The 23,312-nt window shown below is 40.3% G+C and overlaps 1 protein-coding gene and 1 long non-coding RNA gene across 4 annotated transcripts in view; one reads left to right on the forward strand and one right to left on the reverse strand.

Annotated features, from left to right (window-relative positions):
• Positions 1-254: 254 nt before the first annotated feature.
• On the reverse strand, positions 255-5,218 carry LOC146767074 (uncharacterized). The gene is made up of 4 exons (XR_014956325.1): positions 4,722-5,218; positions 2,403-2,703; positions 1,368-1,596; positions 255-1,271 (listed from the first exon to the last, which is right to left on the reverse strand). It is a non-coding gene; the product is annotated as an uncharacterized LOC146767074 (long non-coding RNA).
• Positions 5,219-7,998: 2,780 nt separating this feature from the next.
• Positions 7,999-23,312, forward strand: part of ACSL5 (acyl-CoA synthetase long chain family member 5) — a 31,480-nt gene continuing 16,166 nt past the window's right edge. The window contains exons 1-2 of one of the 3 annotated variants that reach the window (XM_085583696.1): positions 7,999-8,133; positions 17,537-17,739. The gene's annotated coding sequence lies outside the window, so the exon portion shown is untranslated. Of the gene's footprint in view, positions 8,134-17,532; positions 17,740-22,117; positions 22,316-23,312 lie in introns of those variants that run through there. The other 2 variants (XM_085583695.1, XM_021525996.3) reach the window with 2 other exon arrangements.

Here is a 23,312-nt window from a genome sequence, read left to right on the forward strand (position 1 = left end):
AGCCAATTTAAAATTACAAATACAGATACAATAGAATTATTAGAATCCATTATGCTGCACCAGTAAACCCCCATCGATGTAAGAAGGAAAAAGAACTGAGGATCCTTTTATAACTTCAAACAGTAAATCCAAGAGGAAGAAATAGTCAGACTTTCAAAAGGTGACAAATGTTTTCTGTTCTGCTTTTACAAAGCACACTGGTGCACTTTACCCTATTTTTAACATCATCCTGATGTAATCTTTTTTTTCCTCTTTTATATAGGCAAAGGTTTATCCAGATTTTACACACTCTCAGGTAAACAGAAAAGTATGACAATGAAAGTATCAATCCCAAATATGGATTTTGAGTGTCTTTGTCAACATAAAATCCATAGCTCAAAGAAAAAACCTGAAATATCAATAAATTTGACAGAAGAGTGACCATTTCAAAATCATATTTTATTTCCCAGTGTAATATACTTTATTTTCCTTCTTTGGTACATCCTCATACCAGACAATAAAATCATAGCAATTACTTCCAATACGAAACAATCTTTTTTTGTCTAATTGTCACACCCTCTTCCCAAAAAGGAACAATCATATTTTGCTGGGTTAACAGGCTGTCTGAAAGCATTTCTGATTGGAAAGGCTTTGAAATACACCTTTCAAAGTCTATTTGTTAACATTTGATATGTTGACAGAGCCACATTAGGGCATGGAGTTTTATTGGATGGGGTGGGAAGAGAAGGTGAAGGGGAGCTGACAGGGAAGTACTCACATATAGTCTGTGTTTGTCTTGCAGATATCATCTTCCACCTACTTTTCGTGATTGGATTTTCTGCTGTTTTATTATAAAATGCAGCCCAGCTGTATTTCATAACTTTCCCTGATCCCGTTTGGACCTGGACTTCTTTACTAAAGATGTTTATTTTACAGAGGAAAAAGGAAAGCCACTAAAAATCCTTGTGCACCATTTCACCAGATAAATAAAACATTCCATGAGCTTTGTGCCTCAAATTCTGGAAAGTCCCAAAGCAGATTTGCTTCTCCCAAGTCTCTGCTGGCATTTTGAACTAGTGAAAACCCTTGGGTTATGTATTCTGCCAGCACCTCCTTGTAAAAAGCTGTGATGGCAATAGGATTTGTTGCTGCACAGACTATAGAGATGTGCAAACTCAGCATTTTTCAATGCCAAATTTACCTTCAGGGTCCCCCTTCCCTGCCAGTCCCAGTGTGGTACCAAACTCCCCTCCAGGCCTGGTCTTGCAAAGTCCCAGTTTGTTCTGTGAAGCCTTTGAACAAAACAAAAACCAACCTAAGATGCAAGGATGGGAGTGAAAGGGTGCTTTTCATGTAGCAGTAATTAGAAGGTGCTCAGAGTTCATTACCTGACATTTCTATCCTGATTGTCAGTGTTGTCAGTATTGATTGGTTGGATTAAGTAGAGCACACTGTAGCAGTAGGACATGTTGCTGACTAGACAGGCTCAGTGCTGGATGCTTACATGGTGTGGGCGCAGGTTGAGCTCATCTGAGGTTGGAAAACAAACGATGTCTTCACTTCCTTGAAGACATAGCCAGTGGCAGATACAGCGGGGTCCAGGTGTTAGGTCTAACCCTGAGAAACAACATTAAGACAAAAACACTGGAAAGGGAAATCATTATTTATAAAAAGCAGGAAATACCAGGACATTAAAAAGTTCCCCAACAAGCATAACAGTAGAATCCTTAATTCCATTAGTTACTAGAACAATATTGAAAAAAACCCTTTTAAGCGCCAGAAACATCTTAGATTTTTTCCATGAAACTTACAGGATCCTAAATGTGAAAGAGGAAAGAATGACTACAGTTGTTACACTTCGAATTAATGAACACGGTGGGTGTACCTGTGTTTGCACATACCGAAGAAAAAGCGCATTACAGATTTTTTACTACTGTTTGTAGAGAGGGAGCCTCCTGAATAACTCTGTGAAGGATTTTCAACTCCCCGATAACGCTCATTTTTGGTGAAAGCTCATTGTAACGAAGACAACGCGGAGCTAGAACACGCATCCATTGCCCGCAGCGGTAAAACAAGCACATTTCAGTGCGTTTCTCCTGGCGGGGCTCCGGTGCGATCCCAGCCCGCGGAGTGCGGAGGGCGCGGGGGGCGGAGGGCGCTGCCCTCGGTCCGGAGCCGCGCCGGGCTCCGCGGTGCTGCCGCTCCCGGATATATAGATAGGATATAGATAGGATGTGTGTATATATATATATATATATATATATATATATATATATATATATATATATATATATATATATATATATATATATATATATATGGGCACCCTGAGCCGGGAGAATCGCCCTCCGCCCTACCGTGCTGCGCGTCTCCCTCTCCTCTGCCCCCCTCCGCGGTTCAGCACCTCCAAGCGGCTTTTTTACCTCTTCAAATGCTTGTCCTTCTCCAAAGCCGGTTTCTTTTGCCTCGCTTTTACAACGTTCACTGCACTCCTATCGCGGCTATTTTGTGCAGAAAGCCTCGAAGCCAGTTTCCTTGGCAGGTAAATTCCTTTCTGGTTATGCAAGAAGTGTGGCTTTGGAACCAACCGTGCAGGATTTCAGCCGCTGTGAATGCGCCTGGGAATTGCCAGGCCGCTCCCGCCGGCCGTGGGATGGAGCCTGTGGCACACACATCTCCCGTCCGTGCTCCCTCCTGCCTGCTCCGCTCGGGATCCCTGGCTCCCTGCAGTCCAGAAACGGTTTGTTGCCAAAAAAACAAACAAACAAAATGGTTTGTTGCAAAAAACAATCAAAGCACAACTGAAAAACAGCTGCCAGAGGTGACTGTTGCTGCCGGAGAAGGCAGCAACACAGGAACGCGTTTCAGCTCCAGAAGTACTGCTCCGAAAGAAAGCACAAGTTGTCCATCATAAATAGTTTGCATTAAAAAAAATCCACCTTCTTTTTTCCTAACCTAGCATATGGCTCATCACTAGTTATTCTAATAAACACTATTTATGCCTGTATCAGAAAATGCAATGATTGTGAAAGATTTTAGCACAAGATGAAGTTTGGTAGACATCATCATTTCAAATGGACTAAAATAATGGATCTTTTCCAGTCAGGGCATGAAGATGCTTGCCTTGTTTTCTGCATCTGAAAGCCAAACACAAGTCTGCCCATGGAAATACAGGGACAGGAAGGTTATTTAGAGAGGACACAGATAATCTGTTTAGAACCCAACATTTGTCTCCAGATTCCAGTTGGGCTTTGTCCCAGTTTTTCCTTCCTTTTGGATAAACTCTAATGAGACATGAATTTTTGCATGCTTTCCTTCCCACAGTTTGGCACTGCAATGCTGAAGCACAAGGTCATAGAGGTCATGACACTAAGTAGGAGAGAAATGAACACACACAGGCGTCAAGATGATAACAACACAGGTTGCAGAACAATGTTGCCAGTACAGTGACACACTTTACACAATATTTTGTTCATTAAATAAAGGTTCACTTCTTATTTGTGAATGGTAAACAGCATTAACCTGGGTGGCCTTTATTTTACAATCACTGCAGATGCAAATACAGTTCAGAAGAGGTCCAACAAAAACTGCCAATGAAAGAATGAATCAAATCTAACACAAAATTAGCAAGTATGCCACAATACAAGCTGGTACCTTCCATTGTGGACAATCCATCCTTAGTATTCCCAAACAAGCAGTACTGTTAGCACTGTCCTGCCGCCCTATGTCTAATAGTAAAGAAGAAGGAGAAGGTACTGAGACTGACAAATCAGAATTAATTATGGTCAATCATTAATGCCTCATATCCTGTGCTGGGATCTCACAATTTCAAATGCAAACTTTAGACTGAAGCCTCAGTAGGTGTTTGCTGGGGGACATGCTCATGATCCTGCTGCAGAGATGCCAGGCTGGGTCTGACCTGACATGCCCACCTTGTGCAACCCCTGCAAGGGCAGCCCTGCAAAAGGTGAAGCACATCAGGGCTGAGAGCCTTTCTGCAGGGGGATCTCAACTCTGTGGCACACTGAGGTAAACACTGCATGTGCTGCCAGAATTGGCAATACATTACACAATATAAACACAGGCAATGTCCCAGATCCAGATGCCATGTATAGAAACTCCCCAGTCTTAATCCTCACTTAAACACCAACTTCATATCTTTATTCTGTAAATCCATGACATTTGGTTTAAATGTCCAAGTCAGGGACAAGGAAAAACACTACCTCAGAACATTATCATGTCTCACTATGTACAAAACACATCATACATGGTCTGTACTAGGAATGAACTTGTCACTCTGTACTGAAGATCAAGTCTTTTCAAGTTATTCCATCCAAAAGGCAGCTCACAGGTGCAGAGTTAAAAAATAGCTATTGATGGATTGGCCCCATGGCCCTTTCATGTGGCATATCACTGCAGCCCTATAAAGGTCAAGTTCAGTGGCTTCGGAGAAATAAATAGTAATTCTTGCAGCCTGGCAGTCAGGCACACACAGCTGAGAAGAATGTCCTGATTTCCATCTGAAGCCACATTGCACTGAGAGGCAGACACCAGCCCTGCTTTCCAATATATTTTTCTTAACTTTAATGTTACAGCAAAAACCTAGAGTATACCTCTTTAAAAACAATTATCTTAGATATGCTCTTGTTCTAATAGGTATTAGAACCTAATAGGTATATTAGAACCTATTATGTATAACATTCTAAGAGAAATATTGTGAGATGCCATGGAATGAAGCCTACCTGCAATGCAAACTGCTGCTCTGGGGTGCAGCCAGTCTCCAGCCTTCCCAGATTGCTTCTTGGCAACCTGTGCCTCCTCCCCTGCTAAATTTTCTCTGCATGTGGTCTCATCCACATTAACACTCTCCTCCCACAGATCATCTCTCTCTGAGAATTTACACACTGACACAAAGCATCCACTGGAAGGGATCCTACCCTGTTGCTCTTCTGCTTACATCACCTGCTCCTAACAGAAAAATAACATCAGCATTTTTCTTCCGTGAGCAAGCACATCAACATGCCTCAGACACAGACAATCAGGACGTATATTAATTAACTTTATCATAAAAAGACAATCCAGAATAGGTAGCACAGACTTGTCAGTAACATGGCCCTGAAATGTGTTTTGAGAAGATCTTGCAGGTTTAAATTTCATTCTGCTTTTCCATAAGCACATTCTGCAGAGTGCAAATGATGCAGTAAGGCATGACAGGAAGTGAGGGACACAGATCCCACAGCTTGGAGAGCACTAAAGCTGAGGCCTAATGCTAAAGCAAAGGTCTCATACTAAAACAGACATCTTATCACCATGAAATGTTTGCCCAGCACTATAAATTTGCATGGTGATTAATCAGGGCTGATAAGAACATTCTGAGCACTTCTCACTGTCTCCATGCCCAACACTTCTGTGCTATCCCCTTATAGTGAATACTTCAAAGTACTCTAAGACCAGAAACTGATTCATCTGGAAGGTTTAATCTTCCCTTTACAAACTGAGAAAAACTGACAAGTAAAGAATGTCATGAACAGGTCATGGCAGGGTGTCATATCAAATTGGCACTCATTCCACTAGAGGGGACTGTTACTGGACCAACAGAATATTAATCAAGAAAAAAATAGGTAGATTGATCTGATACTTCTGAGAATGAATTGTGAATTGAGAAAACTTGCAAATTTTGCATTTATTTTATCTGTATTGGAAAGAGAAAGTCCATATGTACATAAAATCAATACAATAAATTCAAGCGTTCTGATACGCAACTTATAATGTACCTGGTGACACCCAGTAACAAATCACAACTATCCATAGCTAACATAAAATCAAACTCAAAGGTTAATAACCTGGGAGGAAGCTTACATCAACATTTTTGTCCCCACACTTGTGCTAGGTGTGCCACTGTGCCTCAGTGGGTGGCAGTCCTTGCCCTGCACTGTACCTGGACCTCACCCCCCTGCAGCCAGAGCTGGCTGTTGGCTTCTGGAGGCTCTTCTAGCTCCTGTCTGGGGACATGGCCTGTCTCTAAAGGAATCACAGCACTCAGGAATTTCAGAGACATAACAGATATTTCTTCAGTGCTGTTGATCCCACTGGGGATGGGTAGGCTGCACAAGAGGAGCATTTCCTATTTGTAAAGCTTCACAGGCTTTCTACAAGAACTGCTAAGAAATTTAAATCATCCTCTAAACAACTAACAGTAAGGACAGAGTCCACAGAGATTTGGAAACACTATTGTCTTTGGGAACCACATATTACCTTACAAACAGAATGCTTTGACCAAGTGCTTACACTTGTGTCTTAGCCATAACTAACTAGGAGGCATTTATTTACTGTTAAAACCCAAATATGCACCTCAGGTGAGCTTCCAGCTAATGCAGCAGAGGTCCTGCCAGAGAATGTTTATAAAGAAATTGTGCAGGGGGGATGCAATTTTGACAGAAGTGTCACATTGTCCAGATTTACTGTCTGACCATGCCAAAACACAGGGATAGTTCAGTCAGAAGACCAAAAAAAAGTGCTCTAAAGATGGTCATAGAAGATAGCCTTTTATTTTGTGCCAGAAAATAAAAAGGAAAAAGTTATTCTGTAGTACAACTCTGAATTATTTTATCATCTTCAATAATCCCAATTCCCACTGACTTATTTTTTCTTGTAGGTCAGTTTGGATTTATTGTCCTCCCACAGATTTCAGTTGTTTGCATATTTTATGTAATGCATTTCTTACCATGGCAGCTTCAGAAGGATTTTCACACAGCACTTGTTAAGCTCCAGAAAAAGCTATAGTTATGTGGTTTTCCCAAATCTTCAACTAACATATATTCGTCTAAATTTCTCTACCAAAACATGGCTGATCTTTATAATACTGGAATACCTAAATCAAACAAAAAATTTCTATGTTTTTGGCCTGACATTCACACTGAAAGGGACCATACTGAAACTGAGGAGCTTGCAGGAAGGTTAAAGGATGCAACAGATGACAGTGATCCAAATCAGCAGACAGAATTAACTAAAAGGGATCATGTATTACCTAAGAAACTATTAGCCAGTCAGCAAAAATATTTTTTTTTCCCTATGATGTATGTCTGTATAAAGATTTATATTTGGGGATGACAAGTTTTGCTCTCAAGTCTTTGATTTAAAAAAAAGAATAAAAAATCATTTGACTTGGGAAAAGGTCAGTAAGGAATGAAAAAAACAGTAATTGAGCAAACAAAAATTTTGCAAGATGAAAGCTAACCACTCTTCCACAGAAGCTCACTGTGCCCTTTGCACCAGCCCTGTGGCAGCACGGGGAATTGCCAATCTCTCCCTGCCACCTGAGAGGAGCCCAGCGAGGCAGATGTGAGCAGGAACAGCTGCATTAGCTGCTCTTGGACAATGTGAGCAGGAACAGCTGCATTAGCTGCTCTTGGACAATCTCTAGCTGGGCCTCGTTCAAAGGGTGTCAAACATGACAGCAAGATCTGTCTTGAAGATATAACAATTTCTGCAGGCAACTGCTCAAGCTTCTGGCCATGCAAACTGGGGAAGAAACAAGAGGGACTTCCCCCAAACTCTGGTATTCTGGTAGTCACTTAAATGCATTGTCTTAAGATGGCTAGGAACAACAATCACAAGGGCTCTGGATGAAAAAGTAATTTACTTCCATTTTAAACTCTCTGTTAAGTCTGGACACTGAGCCTCCATTAGAAAAGTTTTGATTTCTGACAAGCATATGGAAATTCTCCTGTCAAAGTAAATTCATTGAGAAAGTCCTTATATGAATAATTTTGATTGAATAAGAAAAATCAACTTCAGACTGAAATTCTTTATCATATTTACCTATAGTAAATCTATACCATTTACTGTGAATCCTTGAAGCCACACTGGAAGTAATCTTGAAATCCCAGAAAAAAATAACCACTAATAGATTAGACAACTAGAGGGTAGACAGCAGCCCATTAAAACAGTGTCTTCAGGTTTGTAAGGTTGTGAGTAGGCTGGGTAAATCACTGAGGTGAATGCACTGCATAAAAACAAGTTATTATTACGTGAGGGTGTAGCTGTCTCAGTATAAAAGATGGTTGAGTAAGCAGATCGAATAGCAAAAAGCAGGAAGTTAACAACAGTGCTAAGGAGATTAAAGAAACAACAACTGATATTCTACTGAAAGAGGTATGTGACTTAAGGCAAAAATAAGCTAAAGAAAATATTTTTTAAATTTGCTTGCTTTATCCATTTCTTGGGCAAAGGTTAGCTGAAGTTAATGACTCCCTTTTGCCACAGAGTTAAGACTTCAATGATATTGTTGATCTCTTCTGCTCTCTCATGTGTCATAATGCATCTCTTGATCTTTCATAGTAAGCTCATTAAAAGATGCTAGGGTATTTTTATGGTTTTATTTGTGAGGAGTATCCTCTCTAGAATATCTAGTTCCATTTACCAGTCTTGACTAACAGCTACTGTGTGATCACTTGCTTGGTGCATTTGCACTTTTGGGGTGGAAATGAGAAAAAGAAAGGGGATGGAGATAGGAGAAATAAAAATTCTAAATTCTTAAGTTCTATGACAACTATTTGATACATGGAAATAAATATATGCAATTATGAATCAATGTATTTTTGAAGAGCATGTGGAATTACTGCAAGACTGGAAGAAAGCAAATAGCACTTCAACCCACAAGATAAAAAGAAGGATCCCAGCAACAGCACAGATGCTATTTTTTCAAATAATAAAGTAGTACTATAGAATATTATGTGCCCCAGTGACTAAACAGAGCTAAATGAAGCCATCAGTTCTGCTGCCTGGATATAGCTCCTTAGACTTCAGTGGGTTTTTTAAATTTTCTTTTTTTTATTAATTTTTTTTTAAGCAAACACTGATTGCAAAATTTGGAGATGAGAATGCAAATGAGATAAAATCCATCTGGGTGTTACAGAAGTGTTTCCTAATGTGTCTTCTTGCAAAAACGCAATTTAAAAACACCAGTGTGCACCACTTTTGAATGAAATAGAAGAGAAGCAAAGGAAAGGAAAGAAAGACTCATCATTTCCAGCACTCATCAGAATCTCCAGAGCCTTGGGTTGTCCTCCAGCTGTGTTGGAAGGCTGAAGTCAAAGCACCTTCTATAGTAGCTCCTGCTCTGTGGGAATATGGGACCCTTTCCTTACATTTGGTCAACAAGATGGGTTTGAGATGTATTAGTCTAATATGGAATAATTAATGATATTACTTACACCAAAGGTTTTACAACAATATGTGGGTGTATGAAATGAAGTATGGCACGTGACAGCACCTCAGGAGGAAGTCTTGCAATGATCTGCACTCCACACCATGGGCTGAAACATGAGTAAGCTCAGGATGTCAGCAGCCAAAAGAGCATAACAGAGGGTGTTGCCACAGAAAAAATCTTTTTCGTGGAGTGTATGCACAACATATGGAGCAGACACTGCTTACTATATTCTAGCAGTTTTTAGTATTTACAAAGTGACTGAACAGTTCAACACTCTTCAAGTGTTCCTCTGCTGTTCAGAATCAGCTGCCTAAAGCTCATATAATTAATGATCCATTTCTCACTGATAATGATGATTTGACATTTATAGTATTTGCAGCATTTATTGCATGATCCTGCTAATGGAGAGACAGATTTCCTTATGTGCTATAGACATGAGCCCAGCTTAAATGCCATCACTTCATCAAGGAAGATTTGAAGTTGGATGCTACCAGTTATAAACAGAGATGTGGTATTGGAGGAATATTTCCTAGCATTTGCATTGCATACCTCTACCAGGAAGCACCTTCTTTGAATTGCTACAGAGTGAGTCAAAATGCTGTGACTGCAGTCATAGCTAATTCATCTAAACCTATGGGCAGACTGCCAGAGAAGCTCAAAGCACAGTTTTGGGGCAAACTACACCATGGTGGGTGTTGTGTTTGAAAGGCTGAGAAATGAGCAGGCTGTGTGCCAAAGAAGAGGAAACACCCAGGAGCTCCAAGCAGCCCCAATTACAGTAACATCCCATGGTACAGAGATTAATCCTGGCAGTGCTGCCTCAGGCTTAAAAGATACTCAAGGCAGCATGAGCCAGTGCCTGAAGTGCCACCCCAGGATCTACAAGACTGAGGATGAAAATGCAGTCTGTTTCTGACTAGTTAAAATATTTCTCAAGGCTGGTATCAACTGCAGCCAATCATATTGCAAAACACCAAGCCCTGCTGGAAATTAAGCAAAGACATTGTGCTTCAGCATTTCAGAAAAATAATAATGCAATTCTGTTCAGCTAAAACTGTTCTTTTGCCTTTTAAAGTTTGAAAGATCCTCAAAGCAAAATAGGGTTCAGCTTTCTGAAACTGCTAAAGACCAAATAAAACTCCTTCCTAAATAACTCTGAGGTCTTCTAGAGAGTACTTTGTGGGAAACAGTCTGAACAGAAATCAGCTATGCATAAAAGAAAATTATAGAGCTGACTGAAAAAAAAGCTGACTCAAATTCAGTACAGCTGAAGAGCACTACTTGCCTGAGTTTGCTGTTAAGTGCTTACCCTTCTGTCATTTGTTATAATTACCAAACAAGCCTCCTTCCATCCAGTTTCCTAACAAAAAGTACCAGCTTCCCAGCAGAAGGAATTATGCTCCCAGATCTGGCACAGGCACAAAGCAATCTGTATCAAAGGAAGTTCTCCCCACAAGTGGATGAGAAGTCACAGGAAAACTGTGTTAACACTATGTTAACTTACACAAAAGACTTACAGAGAGGCAGCAATTTTCAATCTCCTCTATGCCCTATTTCCCAGCTTGCTGTCCAAAGTCCCATGTCATTTTAGCAACTACTGGCGGGTGCACGGGGTCATCACAAGAATGTCAGAACTTTATACTGAGGGAGAAAGTGAGATGCACTGCAGTAACCTGTGAGCTCAGACACAGAACAAACAATGCCAGAGGGTACAGACCCCCTGACAAAATCCTCCTGGCTCCTCAGAGCAATAGTCTTACTTCTCCAGAAAAACCTGGAAATGGAACACAGCATCTACAAGAAAGTAGCAGTCAAACTGGGTTTTACCAAAGAAGACAGGTGCAAGTCTGAGTCAAAAATTAGACAAAACCTTCTCCCATGCCAGCATTCTCCCATTTCACACTGAAATTGGGGAGACATTGGTCCAAGCACTGTTCTCAAATACTCAAACCCCAGAATCCTAGGACTTGGAAGGTGAAGTAAGCAAACCATAGAAACAGATACTCCACATCAGCCTTTGAGCAACCTGGTCCAAAAGGGATGAAACATTCTCCTGCTGAGCCTGACAGGTGAAGACACCAGAAGACTCCCAGGCATTGAAACACAATCAACATAAACAAAAGCTGGGCTAAAGTTACCCAAGGACAAATGGTCGGAAACGGCTGCTGACAGCAATCCAGAGAGCTGAGCCCAGCTTCTGGCTGCCATGTGGGTAGGAAGCATTCCGAGGTGCTTGAGATGCCCAAACAAGCTCAGAGGTGTCTGGCACATTAACCAAAGCATTGGCAAGGTTCACCAGAGCGAGAGCTATTGCAGTACTGACAGGCAGGAGTGGCACTGAAGGGCAAAATGAGATGTGCTGTCACCAAGTGGCAGCACAGCCATACCTCAGACCCTATACTTTCCTCTTATTCCATTTTATATTCTGCTGGCTCTAACTTCTTTATGTGTCACCAGATATTAATTAAGTAATCTTAATTAATCAGAGCATTTTGGTTTAATTTTTTAAATGGCATCCTAAGTTTGGACTCTATATATTGCAGGGCAGGTCAGATTTTACAGGAGATCATATACTGTTTATCACTTCAGCTAGAAGGAAAACAACTAGGTATATGTGAAAGTCAAACAATAACTGAGGATGAGGCAAGTACCACTAGCAGTGAAGTCCAAGATTGCCTCAGTAGTAGTGGTGTTCATCTCTCTCCATCTAAACAGAAGTAACATTCTGTATTATACAGTACAGGTAGAAATTCTCCTCCTGGACGGAAAAGCACACACTTCTGCTGCCATCCCAAGATAAATCCCTTGAAATATGTTCTTGTTACATATGTATTGTAGATCCTTTCTGTCCAAAACAAATCTGGAATCATGCTAGTTTTAGAACACATGAGAAGTCACACTGAACACAATGGAAATTCAACAAGTGTCTGTACTTAAGTGCTCACCATGACACATCTGATTAGTCATTTTTTGTGACTACCTACAGTACCTTTTGACAATCATATCTGCTGCAGCTCAATTTAAAAAGCATCGGATTCATCCCTTTTGCAAGTCTATTGCAGTGACTGCAGAGGAAATGCCTTTGAAGGGCATTGGAGCATTTACAACCCCATATATCACACGCTGATTCTGAATCACCCTGTACTGAATCAGGTATGCAAAGTCATGTACTCACCTTGCTCCAAACCTTTACTAAACATGACCCAGGGGTTACAGTTTAGCCACAGGAAGTACTGATTGCCTGAATTTGAATATCACTACCTTTTTTCCTCAATGTATTCCCCTGAACTGCAATATACAACTATGGGTTTTTAGTCAAGCAATTGGCTTTTTCAAAGTCAGTAGTGTCACTTGGCACAAAACTGAATTTGAAAATTCTTTATCTTTACAACCCTGAAAACCCACATGTGCTATTGAAACAACCTCAAACACAGTCTCTGCATTTCTGAACCTATTTTTAGGTGCCAAAATACAAGTGCTTTGATTATTACATAAGCAACTTCAACAAGAGAGGCTTAATTAAAATCAAAATTCTCAGTTCAAACCAATGCTTCTTTTTGTGATCTTGTATGACATTGATCTCAAAAACCTTCTAAAATTTAGCTCCAGTGGTCTGTTTACACAGATTTCTAAAGAAATACATATGTGGAAATTAAAGACCATGCCGGTACTGATCCAACAGCATAATTCATTGGTCTTTCAAATCTATGTATCTAATGAAAACTAGAGAATAAAATCACGAAGGCACTGGACACCTCATTTTACAATGTCTTGAACTTCTTATATTTAACCTGGTCTTTAATTGGGCCAAAGCTGACTCAGTCAAGGCTTCAGCTGAAGCACAGAACAAGGGAAAAGGTTTCAGAAATTTCAGGCATTCTGCATTGTTTCTATAACAATCTGTCATATTTTAAAGGCTGAACCTCTATTGGTTTATAATTATGGGTAATCAACATCAACGACATTATCTCAGCCTGAAAGGAAAAAAAAAAAAGAATCCCTGTATTAAAGAGTTTCTAAACTAGAGATGGAGCTCAAACTCCTCAGAATATCAGAAAAAGAGCTAAACTCTAAGGCTTATCCTTTCTGTTAAGCACAGGTGGACAGATGAGGTCCAAGAGACAACACATAGAGGACTGCAACAGACCTCTTAGCAAACCATTGTATTTACCACTGCAACATCAAAAGCTTGTTATCTTAAAAACAAAAATTGGAATTTAGTTGTTTCAATAAGAATTTAGCCACCTAATGAAATTAAAGCACTGATAACACTTAGAAGCAATCCAAGTGGTCTTTAAACTTTCTTCCTCTAAATATTATACATCAGGTATTGCTCACTTGGAAGATCAGCTTTTTCCTTTTATTAGTATGAAAATCCAAAGTCTAAAGTCACTAGGAAGATTTTCTCCATCTTCCTACTTCCAGTTTGAATGGTCAATAGTCAAAGTCTCTTCATAAACTTTCATGTCTGCTAATGCTGACCACATTTTATCCTGGCAGTACAGCAAAATATTCAAGGAAATGTGTAAGTGGAACAAGAGAGCTGGACTTTGAAAACTTCTGAGCAAATGAATCAGTTGCTGCAGTTTTTGGATCATTTTTGCATCTTATCAGATTGAACAGAAGATATGAATTCTCAATATTTCTTTTGTGTCAGAGTTCAGAAGAATTAGTCTTTTGAGGATAAATTCTGATCCCAAATATACCGATGTAAATACGCTCTATAACATTAAAAAGTTTCCAGTAAAATCAGTAGAATTATCTGTCAGTTGTTATGATTAGAGTCAGTAGGTCAAGATAGAAATCAGATGCTTTTTTCCCCTGCAAGGTAGAGAGTACCAGTTCATACTTGTATATATTTCACACCTACAGTTATCTCAACATTCTGTTTTGTCTGGTTTTAAAACCATAGACACTTAGAGGCACACACATCACCCAACTTTGCATGAAGAGAGGAGAATGCAAGATGGTCAGTGGTAACACGGGAGCAGTAAATTCACTCAGATTTTTCAATTTTATGCAGCAGCCACATCCTGCAACAACAGTAATGTGCAGCTGTTCTTGGGCACTACAGAGCAACTGCAAATACACATGCAACTTCCTTAGTTGTTAAAACAATTCAATGACACATCTGTGCCTTTCACACAAATGTTTTAACACAATAAAAATTACTTATAATATCCAGGCACCAAATTTTACTATGTCAGGGCAACTAAGTAAGCTGAAGGGTTAGAGTTTATTTTGTGTTTATCATTTAACAGCCTATTGCATTTGAGTAGATTTCACAAGACCAATAAAAAAAGGGCTTCTTATATGGTACCTAGAAGTGATTAAACTCCAGCTTTGTGTAGCAATGACCTTTAGCTCCACTCTTTCACAGCTCAGACTGTTTGCACAACCTCAGTAAGAATAACTTTTAAGCAGCATTCAGAGGTATCCTACAGTTGTATGTTTATTGGCAGGTATCTAAAATATACCTCTGAATCCTCCATTCAGTAATGGAGCTCAAAGAAGGCTGGAAGACACACTCTTTTTAATTTATTGTGCTACCTTTTGGTCCCTTTCTTTATTATTCAAGAGTCAAGTGAATTACACAAGGGGCAAATGATTACATTTGAAGGATGTAATAATCTGAACAGTGATACTTTAGATCATCACAGAAAGTGGATTTAAACAAAGAAGGGAAACTATTGATCTTTGTCACCTGTAACAAATAGCAAAGGAAAAAACATATTCTCACCATCTTGAAAACCCCATGCAGGCAGACACTTCTGTCAAAAAGTAATAGTTTGAATAAATATTGAGCCATAACCTGCTCAGACTTCAAAAAATAACTAGCCTGTTAAAATTCATGGAACCCCTGCAAACTTACAGAGAATTCATCATGGCACTTGTCATCCATTTTCTTAATAATTAAGTCTTGAGGGAAAAAATATTATTTTCATTACCTGAAGTTTTTTTTCCAATCTTATGAAAGAAACACCTGGTGTTTGTCGGTCTGCCTTCAGCTCCTCATTTTCAGAACTGGGACATAGGTGATATTTGCACAGCTGATCTAGGTTATTTTATGTCATTGGTTGTGTGCTTTGGTCATTGAAATCACAAACTACAGCATCACTGTTTTGCAAACCACAGGGAGCACAGATGATGTACAGAGACAAGCCTGCACTACAGACCATAGCCCATTGTTTTCCAGGACTTATGAATGTGTTTTCTCATGCCTGCTTTCAAAACAAGCTGAAAAAAGGTTACCCACTATTAGCAGTTCAGCAGGACATCTGACCAAGAGCCTCCCCTGCCAGCCTCAAGGATGACACACTCACTGTTCCAAGTGGCTCAGTTCACAGTTTTTAACAGTGAACTAATGAATAGTTTTAATTCATTAGGAATAAACTGTATAGGTGAAAGGTGACAAAACACCACAACTTGGATTAATTTGCTGTTCAAATGAGGTAAAATGCCATGCGCTTTATGTACCAGAGTGAAAGAGTGAAGAAGGAAACGCAGTTACAGCTTTACACATACAGCCAGCTCAGGTAATTGGCTTTGTTCCCTTCTCAAGTGACTCTGCTATGCTTCCCCACCTTCCTCCCCCACCCCTACTGGTTTATAAAACATTATCTAGGAGCCAAAACCATAGATGGTGTCAGTCACTCCAGATCTTTTGAGCTGATGATGCAATATCCACTCAGGCTGAACAGGGACCTGCCCAACTACTGATTATTAGTATCTGTTGCATACCTTGTAAAAACCTTGAATCAACTGCTTTGTTCCCCACATGCAAGATGCACGACAGACAGAAGCCAAGAGACTAAAACATTGGTGTCACCTTCTTGCACCAAATTTGGAAAACCGTCCTTTCATCTTCCTTAAACTGGCATTTTCTAAAATCTAAGAGGAGGTTGCAGCCAGAAGGTGTAGGATGCTGTGCTGGCACAGGTACTTCCACTTTTATTCATATCCATTGATACAGGCAGGTTCCCTCACACCAATTAAGAATACTTAAGTTCTTAGGTTAACAGTGTTACTATTAATTTACTCTTCAGATACCATACAGGAGTCGAATTTCAGCACCAGACAAACTAGACCTAGATCAACAAAAGCTTTATTATCTTTACCAGTCACAGAATCACAGAATATTCTGAGTTAGAAGTGATCCACGAGGATCATCGAGTCCAACTCCTGACCCTGCACAGAACCATTCCCAAGGTCACCCCAAGTGCCTGAGAGCATTGTCACTCTTTGAACTCTGCAAGAACTGCTGTGACCACTTCCCTGGGAAGCCTGCTCCAGTGCCCAAACACCCTCTGGGTGAAGAACCTTTTTCTAATATCTAAACTAAACCTCTCCTAACACAGCTTCCATTCCCTTGGTTCCTGTCACTGGTCACCACAGAGAAGAGCTGCCTGTCCCTCCTCTCCCAGTGATGAGGAAGCTGCTCCCATCTCCTCCATGCTGAACAAACCAAGTGCCCTCAGCAGCTCCTCCTACGGCTTCCCCTCAAGGCCCTTCACCACCTTTGTTACCCTCCTTTGGATGCTCTCTAATAAGTGAGTGCTGAAAGAGCTGCTATTTAGCCCTATCTCTTGGATCATGTGCAGAAAATATCTTCCAAAGATCATATCCACAGCCTTTGGAAGCCAAGTCAGGAAGCTCCAACTGCTAGCCCAGCCTACATGCCTCACCTCACAACTTTCTCAAGCAGAATTAAGTACAGGTGAACTCTTATTCCCATTTCAGAGATACAGGAAGGCAAAAAAAAAAACAACAAAAAAAACCAAAAAACCCAAACCAAAACCATAGTTGTTTAAATAAAACAAAAAAATCTCTTACAAAACAGGCTTGGTCTACTTGGCAGCTGAGCAAGTGCACTAACCTTTGTACAGTGTCAAAAGGGAAGGAGCACCATGGTGAGATTACCAGCCCTGTACATCCCAATGGTGCTGAGAGCCCTGGCCCCAAAGGAGTGGCTACTTCACAGACCCCTGGGGCTGCAAGGAAAACCTGTGCCTCAATGGCTGGACATGTTAAGGACAGGACTCTATACAAAGCATCTGGTGAAAAATACTGAAATTTCTTTGCTTGCTCAAAGCAATCTAAGAGGCACCTTTTCTCAGTGAAGCAAGACTTATTTGGTGCCCCTGCACACCTGGAGCAAATGAGAGCCCTATGAAAAACCCAGGGCTGCACCTTTCACAGGGCTGGGGTGAGTTTTCACAATGAGCTGCTCTCTTCTAACACTGTTGTGCAAGACTTGTATGTTTAACATTTCTAACCAGCCAAAATTGCTCTTTATATTTGATCAGGAATAATTTTTTTTTTACCTTTGAACCTGTTGCAAGGCAGGTTCAAAGGTTACCTGGGTGCAGTGTCGCCTGTTTATTAAAGCCACACTCTGATGACTCGGGGCTTAGTCCTGCCACGGGAGCTGGGGAAGCACCACTGGAGCTGGGGAAGAACCAACCCTAGAACACCTCTTGGGAGTTGTAAAGCAGCAAAGGAAGCAAGCTCTACCACCCCCTCCACCCTCCTCCAGCACTTGAAAGAAGGTAAGAAAATCCCTCCTAGTCAGAGCCTGTGTTTCCCAAGTACTGGGCTTCCTGCTCCTGTGGAGAAGTACTGCAAGTGGGATAATAACCTCAATTTGCTGCAATACCGGGATATAATGCACCCTTCTTATCATCCTATGTGCTGTTAAAGACAACAGCTGTATGTTATTAAACAGGCAAGGCTGGGCTCAGGGGTGGCATACAGGGAAATCACAGCTTGAATGAGAGCAGCCACCTGAACACTCCCTGTTGCTATAGACTGGCTGGAAGTAGAAACTCATCTACAGTCCAGGCTGAAGCCATTTTCTTATCAATTTGTTAGGTATGCCTATTTAAAGATATAGTGCACAAAGCAACAGTGCCAGGCTTCCACTCAGACTAATGTTTGGACCAGGTTCCAAAAATATAAGAATATTTGTTTTCACAGCATCACAAGCACTAAAAGGCTGCAATATGCTAGGTCATGTATATGCACAAGATTATTGGCAACATTTAATACAATAGAATCTAGCTTAACCCCTAACTAGGAACATAGAAGCTGGCTATAATGCCTTTTGTAATGGTTTAAAAGCCCATATCACAGGGTATGGCACATCAGAGTGTTGCCATTGCCTTGGTACAACTGATTGTCCTAGCTATAGAGATGGAGCCTTCTCCAAGCTCTTGCTTGTGTACAGAGAGGGTGGTGGAGACAAAGATCAACCTGAAATCAAGCTGCAAGCAAGAGAACTGGAAAAACGCATTCTGCTCTTCCAAGTCTTAAGCCCATCTCCTACCCATACCTCCTTTCCTGAGGAAATCACTTGTTCCAGTGCAGTTATTCTGCTTTACAAAGCCAGACATGGCCCTTGGAAAGCAGAACAGAGCAATAAAGAACTATTATGTTTATAGCATTAAAAAAACAAACTGGAATTTTCAAATCATTCAAATAAAGTGAGCTCACACCTCCCACAGACTCACAAAATTTAAATCCAAGTTTTGAAGGGACAACACAGAAAATGGTACATGAAGCCAATGCTTTCCTTTCACTTATTTACACCCTCTACTATTTGCTATGTGTAGAAAGGTTATTTTGGCATCTGTGGATAACAAAAATTCATGTTGTGCTATGACTATAAGGCTTGTTACAAAAGCTCATCTGATTCATCCTCTATGCAAAACTTTTTTGAGAGTGACAACAGAAAGGAAACGACCTGAACTCCCCATATGCATAAGCTACCAACTGCTCATCTTAAGTCACTTAAGATGAGCACATGATGGGTGCAGGTGTAAATTTTATATACATGCACAAAGAGAAGCCATGGCTGAGATTCATAACTCTGCTTTGTTTTTGACAGAAAATTACTAGCAAAAAAAATCTGCGCCTTTCAAGAATCTGGAGTTTATTCAAATAATTAATGAAAAATTAAAAGCCTCAATATTTGCATGTCACTTGTTATGTGTAACAGGGGAAGAGTGTCATCTGTATTCTAATTTATGAGCATTGAATAGAAATGATCATTAAGGAGAAGCTTTCCTGTGTGCATCCTTTAACCCAATTTATGTTGGAGCTGTGACACCCACTGAGCCAAATAGGCAATAGAGTGTATCCTTGCCAGCTCGTGGAGCTCCACATCTCATTCTGGGCTCTGGGCAGGCCAGGCAGGACCATGCTGGGGGCACGTTCTCCCATCCTGCAGCACAGCAAAGTGAATTCAGCTGAGGCACACAGCCCTGCTATCCAACAGCTGAGCAATGCCAGCACAAACTCACTGCTTCTTCTCTTGCTCCTGGAAAAATAACAGCCCGAGGCCAGATATCTGAAGGTGGGAAGTGCTAAGGGAGGCACAAAGAGTGGGTGACACTGGAGCTGGCTGGGCTGGGAGCCTGGCCTTGTCTCCTTTCTATGAGCACAAATGCCCCCTGACAGGCACTATTGCAGCTGGAGCTCACAGCTTCTCTGCAGTGCCACAGGAAGAAGTCTGGCAAGGAAAAGCCAAAGGCAGAGGAGTTTCATGAAGAAAAAGCTATTTCTTTTTTATGCTCAGCTTACAGGAAAATCAGTGAATCAACCCTCAGTTTCCCTGAAAGATACCGACTTGGCTAAATAATGCCACAACTACATGTAAATTAGCTCTACCTAAATAGTGTAAAGATTATAGCAGCAATAAAAATAGAATTGCAATTAGTAGTAGGGGCTACGTGTTTTAGCAAGCCAAGGTCCAGTACAGGTTGTGTTTTGGATGCAATTATTTTTTCCATCTCAGCTTTGTAGTTTGTCTAGCTAAGCAGATTATTCTGAAATTATGCAGCATAGGAAAACTGTCAGATGGGGAAACTCCTAAATAGAGAAACAATTCTAAAATCTGAAGTTAAGGCAATTAAGAAAAGAGATAGGTGAAGTTACTGTCTTCCCATCCCTCCAAACCTACTGCAAAATTCCAGTTATATTAGACAAGCATTGAAGGGAAAAAGGGAAGCTGCATTAGCTATAAACTTTTAAACAAATAAATGAAACAGAAATCATAAAAATAAAAATCTCTGTCATAGCAGAAAACAAAACTGAAGCTTGAAACCTGATTCACTGTCACCTGGCACAAGTAATTGCACCTATGTGTTATGTTTATAACAGAACAGAAGGAACTAGGTAGCTTTTGGGAAAAAAAAATGGAAAAAACTCAACAACAGTAACAAGAAACCTAACACCAAAACCAAATAAAACAAACCCATCAGCAGAAATCCAGCCCACCAGCAAGTCCATTGCAGCAGTATATGAGAGATGCTGTAGTCTTTTTTGTTGGTGTTACAGGCTACAAAGCTCTGCTCATCTTAACATATATGCAGCTATAGTGAGAAAATTTCTATTGTTGAGAATACAGCTTTATACATAGAAAAGATAATAGCAAAGAGCTTAGCAAGAATAAACTATAAATATAATTTCAAAATGTTTTGGTTTACTTTTCATTTAGATCTACTTTAAGCTGTTTTCATTAACAAAAAAAAAAAAAAGCAGAATGACTTCCTCTTGTGTGGGTGGATTGTTGGGGGTTTTTTTGGGGGGATTTTTTTTTTGTTTTGTTTGTTTTTTTTGTTTGCTTTTGTTGGTTATTTTTTTTAATCACTCCAGATCCCCCTATGCAAGTTCCTCCCCTTTAAACTCCCCTCCCAGTGTACTTTTCTGCTTGCTGATTTATTTAAATTGGGGACACAAAACTGGCTGTAGATTTTGGCATGAGTGTTACCTAAGTGGTGTTGGTTTTGTACTGTACTACTAAGACTTCCTTTTACTTAAGGAGAAGAGGTTGGTTTCCTATCCTATATTCAAAACGGGAGGTGCCTTTAGTCACTAATTCTCATCTCAATACATGCTCTGGCATATTTTCTGTTTAAGTAATGAAGTTTTACTGTATTTGTTTTATTGCTCATGGGTTTGCTTGCTGTTACTCACATGGGCTTTACTAAATCCAATGTGCAAGTGCAGTGATTAGATGCAGGGTTCAAGATAATGAGTTTTTCAGGAGCCTCCTAGGAAATCTCTGGCTGTGTGCTATCAGTTAAATGTGGACCTTGGGCTGAGATAAGTTCAGATATGTGTTTGTTCTTTGCTCTTCATAATTAAAGTGCTGTGATAATATGAATTAATGGACATTAATATCCAGAAACTTTAAGTGCTGCCTTCTCTCTGTGTGGCTAAGGTGCCTAGTGATAACATTCTAATTTTCTTAGGAGTTCTATGTGAATTTTCAAGTCAAGCTCTAGTCCTTGCTCTTAATACCATGCCCTATCACTAGAGACAACTTCCTATTAATATAGTTTTGATACACGAATGCACTTCTTGCATTTTTGCAAGAAGTGAACCTGTATTATCCAATAGGATAAACAGTAACATAACCTGCTATATTGACTGTATTTTAAATTCTTAAAAACTTAAAAGGGCCAGTTGTGCATGTTTGAGTAGATAGTTTCAAGGAGAAAATCTGATATAAAGACTATATGAAAGCTTGGATTTTCAATTTATCTGAGAAAATAACTTTCAGTACTAAGTAGTGTCATGATGTTGTTGCCCTCCTGATGGAGAGACAGTAATATCCAGGACAGTAAAATTCCTTATTAAAAAAAAAAATGACCTTTCTATTTAAGCATACTGAAAGCTTGAATTCAATTTCTTTCATCAACAAGGCTCAGAAACCACAGCACTGTGCTTCCTGAAAGTTACTGAGGCTTTGTCCTTTCCCACCCTCTAGCAGAGAGTTTCTCAGCTAAGATCAAAAGGTGCTTGAACTGTTTGGCTCTGACTCTCTGAAGAGGTACTCTAAAAGCAAAGCCTTGCTGAAGCATATCCTGGATTTAATGCAGGTTACTGAGCATTTTGCTTTGTTTTTTCTGTGGCTCTGCTCAGAAATCACTGCTGAGCTTTTGTGCTTCATCTCTCTGGATGCTCAAAGTTAGATGTTCCTAAACCCTGTGGAACACAAGACTTCAGCTGCATCAAGGAGGAATATGTAAAGCAAAGTTTCCAAGGAGTGAGAACTGGCAGTGGCTCACATCTGCAGGAGGACACCAGGCAAGAGCTGCACTGCGTAAGCAGATGGAAAGAGTGAGTTACTGATGGTTAAGTAACTAATCAGTGTAGGTGGCTGTACTCCACTTTTCCTGCTTGTAAACTGCCATTGTTACCTTACTAATGCTGAGAAAAAAGTTGTCATGATCATGCCAAAAGCTTAAGCAAATTTGATGCAAAGTACGTAACTGCAGAAGACATTCTCCCAGGCAGTGCAGACTGTTGCTTCCAAAATTGTGCAAGTAGCAGAGGCTGCTTTGTTGACTATAATGAACTCTTGTAATGGAGATGACACTGATTTTTCTTCATATTTATGTACGCAAAAGTACAAAGATCTACCACTTTCCAGTGGAGAGAATCTCACATGGACAGCATAGAGAATAACTTTAATTTATTCTAGGTAATGAAGGAATAGCTGTAAAGGGGGAGGTACAGTAGAAATGAGAATGTGTACTCCTGAACTCAAGGCTGTAAATGGTATCACTGTAATCTCTTCTGATAAAAATTAAGCCTTTGACTCTGGAGCTTAGTGCATCTTATCCCTGACCATTGATCAGGGCAGACAACCTAAGTACACTTTCAACTGTCCAGCATCTTATTGCACAAGAAGTTCAACAGGTGGTTTGAGACATCCTGTGCATTTTGTATCCCTGGGAGCTGAGCCCTCAGGGGTTTCAGACACTCCACCTCTGACCCCTCTGATGTTTAGAGAGGCAACTGATACTCAGACTTACCTTGCAGTGGAAGTGGGTGTCTGTCCAAAATGCTGTTTTTTTCTTGTTCTGCACTGAGTTTTCACTAAATTGATATAGATCAGGTGTTATGTATGCACAGGACTCTTGGATTTGTGGGTTGAAGTCTGGTTGTGGCTGTTCCATAGCACAGATTTAGGCTGCAGCTGCTCTCTTGCCATGGACAGGAAGGTCTATTGAGTACAGATTCCTGTCCTCTCTCTGGCCTTTCTGCTTTGATGGCAGCAGGATTAAGTGGCATTTGGATGATACCAGAGGTGATAAATTAACAGCTACTTGGA

Source organism: Lonchura striata, chromosome 6 (assembly GCF_050655825.1).
Source record: "Lonchura striata isolate lonStrDom1 chromosome 6, ASM5065582v1, whole genome shotgun sequence".
In the NCBI taxonomy this organism is placed as follows: Eukaryota; Metazoa; Chordata; class Aves; order Passeriformes; family Estrildidae; genus Lonchura; species Lonchura striata.